General features: G+C 44.4%; 1 long non-coding RNA gene across 1 annotated transcript; it reads left to right on the forward strand.

Moving 5' to 3' along the window:
- The first annotated feature begins 525 nt into the window (after window positions 1–525).
- On the forward strand, window positions 526–5,031 carry LOC142873774 (uncharacterized). Its single transcript, XR_012921746.1, has 3 exons — window positions 526–746; window positions 4,579–4,724; window positions 4,842–5,031. It is a non-coding gene; the product is annotated as an uncharacterized LOC142873774 (long non-coding RNA).
- Window positions 5,032–8,909: the final 3,878 nt, after the last annotated feature.

The following is an 8,909-nucleotide window of genomic DNA, read 5'->3' on the forward strand; positions in this document are numbered from 1 at the left end:
CACTGTGTCCGGATCACAGGGCTGGTGGGGGCGGGGCTGCAGCTGGAGCCGGGGAGAGGCTCTGCGGCGACAGACTGAGACGCAGGCGTCGGAAGGACTTCCGCAGGGGTCCGGCTTGATGTCTAGAGGGAGGCTCAGTTAAAACTGGATCAATAGCAGTGCCTGTTGAAGGACTTGTACGTCACCTCCGCAGCAGTGCACCAAACCCGACAGACACCTACAGATTACTTCTTACTGATCGCATCTCAGTGCTGCCGGTGTACGGGCCCAGGCTCCTTTCATGCTGTTTGTGGTGGTGATTTTGCCTCCTCCTGATGTAGCTTCGGAGTCTTTAGGATCTAACTGAAACATAAGCTACCATTTGTCACAACGGACACAAGCACAGCACAGCTCTCAGTGGCCCCTGGGTCTGGGGTTTCCGGCCGAGGTGGCTCAGGGCTGCCCCCGTCTGTCATAGACAATGATGTGTCATAATGGGTGCGGCATTTGGGGCTAGTCCTTTGATTCCTCAGAGTTCCCTGGGGGTGGGGACTGAGGGGCTGAGCTCAGCCAGAAAGGGCACAGCTCAGAAGCAGTTTGGTTTGTCTGTTGGGGACACCGCCTGGCACCCTAGAATCTGGGCTCAGAGCAAGGCAGCAGGACTGGTTCATCTTGCTGAGCCAGCATGTGCCCAGGTGACCCAGGGTCTACACGGCCACTTACAGGATGTTCCTATGACTCCCAGTCCATTCAGGTGACAAGGGAAGGTAAGACAGTGCCCCTTCTTACACGGGCAAGCTCTGAGGGAGCAGGACCCAGACCCCCTGTAGTCCTGGGGCTTCATCCTGTTTCGGGTTCACTGCAGCAAGTTCCCCTTGGCCGGGCTGGTGCCTGTGGGCTATGGAGGAGCAGGACCATGGTGGGTCACTATTCCAGGGAAATTTCCAAACTCATCTCTGCTGAGGCCAGGCCCCTTCTCAGAGCAAGAAGACGACTTGATAAACACGTGACACGCATGCACGTTAAGGTTTCACAGATAAAATCAAGAAGACTAATGCTTTGGTGAGCCAAAGGAAGTTGAACCGTAGTCAAACTCTGTAGTCAAACCAGATGGGAATCCTAGCTTTGCTGTGTGATCGATGTGAGATGCTGGGCAAGCTACTTACCTTCTGTTTGCCTCTGTTTTCTCATCTGTAAATTGGGAGTAATAGTAGTGCCCAGCTCATAAAGTTGGTGTGAGTTTTAGTGTCAGGAACAAAATAAGTTCCCATAATCATTAACTCTATTATGTGTTGAGCACCTACTATGTGTTCGGGCTCTGGTTTAGATGATACGGAAAATATAAAAGAAATAAAAGAAACAGACAGGTTTTGTCATCACAGGCAAGGGACAGATGTTGAATCAGGAGAGCAATATAAGAGATGAGTAGTTTCCTTTAAAAAATAGAATCTGTCATGCAGATGCATTGCAGATCATTGTCCCATGCAGGGGAGAGACAAGGATGGTTTGATCCTGAGACAGCCTCTGGGGATGTCAGGCTAAGGAAGAACTTGAAGGATGGGTAGGGCTTAGAAAGAAGAGAGGTGGACCTGTGACGGCACAAGCTATGTGATCCAAACCGGCAGCAGGTGGACAGCACTCTGAAAGGCTGGACCCGAGGGCTGGGTGTATGAACATTGAAAAAGGTGAGTAAATCTAAAATTTGCATTGCAGTGATTGGGCTTATCCTGTACACCAAGATGGGGAGACATGGAGTGTTACACAAGAAAGCTGTATGACAGACGCCGTAGAAACGAGTGTAGGTTAGCTTAGCCCTATGCACAGCCCATAGTTTAACATGTGCAGAACTCAGCAGCCCAGAGAGGTGGGGGCAGGGCGGGCGGGGCAGTGAGAAGGTCTTGGCAGCCGACCGACAGGTAATGGAACTTTACGTTGGATGGTGGCACTGGGAATGGAAAAGAAGAATTATCACATTATTATAGCAGTTATAATAATGGCACAGACATTGATCACCTATTGAATATTGATCACCTATCCTGTGTGCAAGCATTGCAAAGTACACATATTCCCTTGTGTAATCATTTGCATATGCGTCTATTTCTTGCTTACATTCTTGCTACAGAGTAATAGGTTTCCCCCTAACGCTAACACATCAGCTATTTATTGAATGTTTACTTGGTGCAAGACACTGTTCCAGGCACTTTCCAAATGTGTACGGCCTTATCGATTTCCCCCAGTAGCCCGGCTTGGGAGGAGCGTGTGGGGCAGAGGAGAGCAGGTACGGGGAGCCGGGCAGAGGAGCTCGGGGGCTCGTCCTCATGCTTGCGGCCGGGCACCCTGCAGCTTGGCCTCGCCACTCTTGTTGGGACAGCCAGACAGAGAGGTGTGATGATTATTTCAAATCTACTTAATAATTATCCAGTTTTTACAAATAGCATTTAAATACATTAAATAGATGTTTACATAGGTTTTGCAAACACTAGAATTACTATCATTTACCGCCACCAAATCTGCCTGGGTGTGATAAGATCTGTGCTTATCGGAGTTTCTCATCTGATAAGAATCTGACAAAATCCTGATTCTCCTGTCCCACAACCAGAGACTGTGATTGAGTAGGTCTGGGCCAAGGCCCCGGATTCTGCATTTTTACAAATATCCAGGTTACTCTTACTCACACAGAAGTTTGAGTACTTGGGCAAGCTACTGGCCTTCTGATTTTGTCTATTGATGGGAGCTCACTGAGAAGCAGAATTACAAGGAACAAGGAAAATAGCAAGAACCCACACAACCTTCGAGATAAAAAGGCAGTCAGCAGTCCCCATGCCTTGCTCTTTGTGGGATAAACGGGATTCTTCTCACGTGGGGCACAGAACTCCTTCCTGTAAGGATGTCTCCCAATCCTCTTGGCAGCCCTTAGCATGTCTGCAAGCAAATGTGTCTTTCCTGCCTTTCTTCCCCCATACCCATACCCCTGTGACCAGTTCCTCCTCTGGGATTTGTATGTCTTCATTTGCATATCGCTGTTCAAATAAATAAAGGATTTGCAGCAGTCACTGTTTGCTGCATTGCAGAGCAAGGGGAGATTTCTCTGGGTTGCAATGACATTTTTTCATTTCCTGTGCTGTGGGGCTCTTGTGCATGGCCGGGACCTGCAGCCAGGCGCAGGGAGGCCAAATTCGAACCTCCATTTCCCAGCCTTGTCTCTGCCGGCAGCATGCACGGCCTCCCTGGGATTCTGCCTTCACTAGAGTTCCCTGGAGCAGGAAAGTCGCTCTGAGGAGAGCAAGGCAAGGCTAGATCTTAGAAAGGAAATGCTACTCCTTTGAAAATTGCAAGGGTCAGTTCAATAATTGCCCAGTGGAAGTGATCCGTGGTCCCGGCCCGCGTTGACAAGCGTGCCACAGGCTCTTTTGTAATGAGGCAGGGCCTTCGTCGGGGGTTTTGGCTGGTTCTCTGACTCCTGTGACATGGTCTTCCTGCAGCATGAAGAGCCTGTCAATTCTTCAGGTTTATTAATAGAGTTTAATCAATAAAAGCAGACATCGGGCTCTTCAGAACAGCACGCGAGGTCAAGCAACTGCAGGGCAAACCCCAGCCTCTCGCTCAGCCCTGACCTTTCACTGATGCCCCCTTCCCAAAAGAGCATCCCCCAGGGAGGACACAAAAGGAAGAGTGCTGTCCTGCAGCAATCCCCAGCCTCCTTCCCTGGGAGTCTAGGGAGGAAGCCGCTGGCTGCTCCCAGAGGCCCCTTGGCATCCGCCTTCTTGCACAGGTGGACGGGCTGGGGGCTCTGCAGCCCTGGGCGGCACCTTTGCTGGGGTGATGTCTCGGTTTCCATGGGGATCATGCTTATTCAGTCCCATGTGCTGGGCACCACTCTCTCTGTCCCCCACACAGTCGTGTGCTGTCCACAGGGACCACGCACAGAACAGCGGCGCCAAACGATTGTAATGACCTGGGAAACTCCCATCACCTGGTGAGGTGGCCTTCCTGAGGTCGTAGGGCCACACATTACCCCCGTGTTCGTGGTGATGCTGACGTAAGTAAGCTACTGCGCTGCCAGTCGGGTGAAAGTATGGCACGAACAATTGTGCACAGTGCACAGCATTTGGTAACAACACACGACTGTGTTACTGGTCTATGTCTTTCCTGAACTATATCTTCATTGTTGCTTTGCAGTGTGGCTCTTCTACTCACTAAAAAAGTTACCTGTAAATCAGCCTCGAGCAGGCCCCTCAGGAGGTATCCAGGAGGCTGTGTTGTCGCAGGGGTGACAGCTGCACGCCTGCTACTGCCCCTGGAGACCTCCCAGAGGGACGAGCCGTGGAGGTGGACAGCAGAGACACTGGCCATCCCGACCCCGTGCAGGCCGAGGCCAGTTTGTGTGCTTGTGCCTTGGTTTTAACAGAAACTTTAAAAAGTGGAAACAAAAATCAAATATAGAAGAAAACTTATAAAGATATAAAGAAAGTATTTTTGTGCAGCTGCATGGTGTGTTTGTGTTTTAAGCTGTGTTATTACAAAAGAATCACCAAGTTAAAAATATTCAAAAGTTTATGAAGTAAAAAAGTTACGGTAAACAGAGCTTAATTATTGCAGGGAAAATGTCGTTATAAATTGAGTGCAGCCTGGCGTGGAGCGTTTGTGAAGCCTACGGCAGTGCATAGTGAGGTCCCGGCCGTCACACGCACCCGCCACTCACAGGCCCACCCAGAGCAACCGCAGCCCCGCAGGTTCTATTCCAGGTAAGGGCCCTGCACAGGTGCACAGTTTTATCTTTCGTGCTGTATGTTTACTGTAGTTTTTCTATGTTTAGATGCACAGATACTCACCACTGTGTTACGAATGCCCCCCGTGTTCAGGACAGTCACATGCTGTACGTGTTTGTAGCCCAGGAGAAGGAAGCTACCACGTGGAGTCTAGGTGTGTAGCAGCATGCACCAGCCGGGTGTTCCCATGATCTTTGCATGATGCGGGAATAGTCTGCACGCGTTTCTCAGAATGTAACCCGGTTGCTAAGCAGCTCACGACTACATACTCGCAAGTGTGCCTTTATAGGGTCACAATATATACTTTTAAATTAATTCAAGGTATTTATTTGATGATAAAATTGTTATATTACCTTGTAAAATGGAAGAGTATGTCTCCTAGCTAAATAAATATAGTTAACATTTGAAACGTTCCTTCGTAGTCTTCTCAATGCACGTATGTCTTTTGAGAACATTGAAATCGCAGTGGTTGCGGACGCCCGCTTTTCTCCAATACGTTGTCTTATATTTAAGTTTCCCTGTCCCCAGACGTTTGGACAGATGTCAGTTTTTCACACTTAGGCACAAGACTGAAACAGCTCTCTCAGTTTTAATTACTAACGAAATCCCCGAGTATGTCATTAGGAGATATTCCTTCCATGGAATCGGTGGGATAAACTGTCCGGATGTATAAAAACTCTTACTACGTGTCATCAAAGTGCTCTTCAGAAAACGTGTGCCAACTTTAACATCCCACTCGGAAGTGGCTTGTGGACGTCCTGGACAAGATGCCGAACCACATGCGAGATCTCAGCAGCCGGGCGGAGCGAGGGTCAACGTGGATCGCACCACGTCCTGAGAGAATTTCATCACTCTGTGGGCTATTGTTTTCTTACCCTGTGTTGCGTGCTTGCCTTTTTTGTTCATTGCATCTTAGTAGCTATGTGTATTAAGAATTATAATATGGCAAACAGATTGCATCTTTTTCCCCCTCCATTTAGGGTGTTTTCGATTCCGTAACCTTTGAGCGCTTCCATTGCTAAATGTACTTAAAATGCCTCAGATCAGATAAAGCAATATATATATATATATATATATATATTCTGTATGATAATTCTTTAATCCATTTGGAGAATTTTTTTCAAATGATATAAACTGAGTATTCGTCTTAAATTTGGAAGCCATTTCCTGAGTGGCGCTTCCTTCCTCATTCCTCCCATTGCACTTATGTCACATGAGGAGGCCTGAGCCACAGAAGACCCTGTCTTGGGGCCAACGTCCTGGTGTCCTGACCGCCAGCACGTGGGCTGTTCTGCCGGCAACAGCCGCCGACTCATACCCTGAGAAATGAGCCCCACGACCACTCCTATGTGTGAACACCTCCTTACAGTCTCTCACCTGTTCGTGCTTCAAGTGAAGTTTGGAATCTTTTCTGTTGAGGCTAAAAAAAAAAAATCCATCTGATTCTAAACACGGGCTGGGAGGTGACGTTAAATCTGTGTGTGATTGTGAGATAGAAACTAACATTTCTGGAGCACTATCTGCAGGGTGAGGACCAAACTAAGTGCGTTTTATGCTCCATGACACTTTTACGACACAACGCTGTTATCGCCATTTTCCGGAAGAGAAAGCTGGGTGGAAAGAGCGGAAGTAATTTCTTCGGTTTCCCAATTCTCAGAAGCTTTGGCCCAGGCAGTGTGAAGACACGTTCCACTCAGTCCCCCAGTTCAAAAATAGCACACACCGCCCCCTCCTTTCTCAAGAACTTTTCTACCATTACATGTTTTTGGCTTTCTCTGTATGGAACCCACACGCACAGGGTAACAGACCTTCTGAGCAGGTTGTGTTTTAAAGATATCAATAAATGTTTGCAGTTTCTACCAAAAAGTTTAGGCATATTTTCATGGATTTAGTCCTCAATTCCTTAGAGTATTTTTGGCTGTTATGAAAGGTATATACATGTTTAATTTCTGGGATGTGAGGAGGGTATATGATAGCTATTTTTGTTATATTGATTTTTTATCCAGCAATCTTGATAAATTCTCCTATAGTTGGCAGGTGTTGTTTTATTTCTTTGATTTTTCAATCTAGATAATCATATCATCTACAAATAAAGAATAGTATCTCATCCTTAACAATTCCTATTAATCTTATTTATATATACTCTTTTATTGCTTTGATTTGCGTATTATAAAACAACATTAAATAGAGAAAGGAAGTGATAGGGAACCTTGATTCCCTCTTCATTTAGTAGGAAATGTTTCTAATGTCTCATTAGTCAGAGGGTGCCGGTGATACGCTTTTGCCGGGTGGCTTCATTAGAATAACGAAGTCTTCCTGGTTTCCTAACAGTCTTTCTTTTGTTTTTTTTTCTTGAATGAACATTGAATTTTATAATTTGTTTCTGCCTCTAATGAGATTAGATGTTGTATTCTTATCTTTTACTAGAATACCCTCGGCAAATTAGGTTGATAGATTTTTTTTTTTCTATTGTCAAATCATCCTCACATTAAAAGACAGATGCTGCTTGGTAATTATGTATTATTTTTACAATTACTTCCAAATTGTTTAAAAATCAGTATCATTTTACTTTATTTTCTCTATCAGATTGTTTTGTTTTACGTTCAGTAGCTTTCTTTAGTAGTCACTTAAAAATTTCAAAAAATGCATACTAATCAACGACTGCCCACCTGAAGTCAGTACTTCCGTACATCACAAACTCTGAAAACATCCGAGAGCAATTTAACTCCATCTCACACCAGCACCACCTTTTCACTCTTGCTGTCATGCATTGCATTTCTACCTGCATTATAAACCCCAAAAGACATCATTATTTTGTTTTAAACAGATAGTATCTTTTACATTTTCCTTTTCTCAATTACCTTCTATTTCTCTCTGGAATCATTTTCTTTGCACGTGAAGGAGGTTCTTTACTATATTTAACACTGTGAAATCTGACAGGAACAGATACTCTCAGCTTTAATTTATCTGAGAATATCTTTCTTTCCCTTCAATTTTAGAATGGTGTTTTCACTGAGTATAGAGTTTCAGAGCTTTAAGTAGTCACACTATTGTCTTTTCTCCTCTGTGTTTCCCCCTGAAGTTGATGTGTATCTCCTTGCCCCACCCAGATGCTTTTAATATTTCCTCTTTATCTTTGATTTTGAGCAGTTTGACAATGATGTGATGAATTGCCGTTTTCTTTGCATCTTTTTTTGAGTTTGCTGAATTTCATGAATTTGTGAGTCAATTTGTCTAAGTTCCAGGTTATTGTTTCTTAAAGTACAGCTCTTGTTTCCTTCTCTTTCATCTGCACAATGTCCCATATCTCTCTCATGCTATATTCTGCTATTTCTCTTCTTTTACTCTTTGTCCCTCAGTTTAGGCAGTATACTCTGCCTTTTTTCAAGTTTAATAATTTTGTCTTCTGTTTAACTCTTAAATTCATTCATTCTTTTAAGAAGAAATATGTATTATAGTTTTTAGTGTTTTAGAGTGAGCATTAGGTTATTTTTTCTCACTCTTTTTTTTGCCTATGTTATTGTCTGTTTTATTAAACTTATCATTTATGCTTATTTTGAAATCTTTATCTGCTAATAACAGATGTTTGTTGTCTCTTGATCTGCTTCTACTGTCTATTTTATCTCTTGATTCTTAGGCACCTCTTGCTTTTTGTGTGATGATTGTTTTTAAATATATGCTAGAGTTTGTGTATGATAGATTGTAGAAACTCCGTGTTTCTATCATCTTTCTCTAAAGAGGGTTGAATTTGACTCTGATCTTTTCTCCTAATTTTGATTTGCTGTTGTTTTTAATATATGATTTTGGTGTATATGTTAACAACTCTACTGTGATTTCTTTTTTAACAAGTGAATTAGATATGGGTTGTTTAATTTTGAATAGACCAGAACGAAGCCCTTTTTTAGTTGTTTATTTCTGGTTTTATTACACAACTGTGAGCAGACAAAGGAGGCTGGAGGAGGGCAACAGTGTCGGGGCTTTTATTCACATGTGTCCCCTTCGTCAAGGAGGAAGCCCTTGCCCAGAAACCTCCACATGGGGAATGTCACATCTCTTGTCAGAACAGGGTCCCTGGGCTCATTGCTTGCATCAAGAAAAGGGAAATCATGAATTATCTTTTAAAAATAGGTGCATGGTCATCCAAAAAAAGTCATTTTTTTT

The sequence above is a fragment of the Microcebus murinus genome, chromosome 11 (genome assembly GCF_040939455.1).
Source record: "Microcebus murinus isolate Inina chromosome 11, M.murinus_Inina_mat1.0, whole genome shotgun sequence".
Taxonomy (NCBI): domain Eukaryota; kingdom Metazoa; phylum Chordata; class Mammalia; order Primates; family Cheirogaleidae; genus Microcebus; species Microcebus murinus.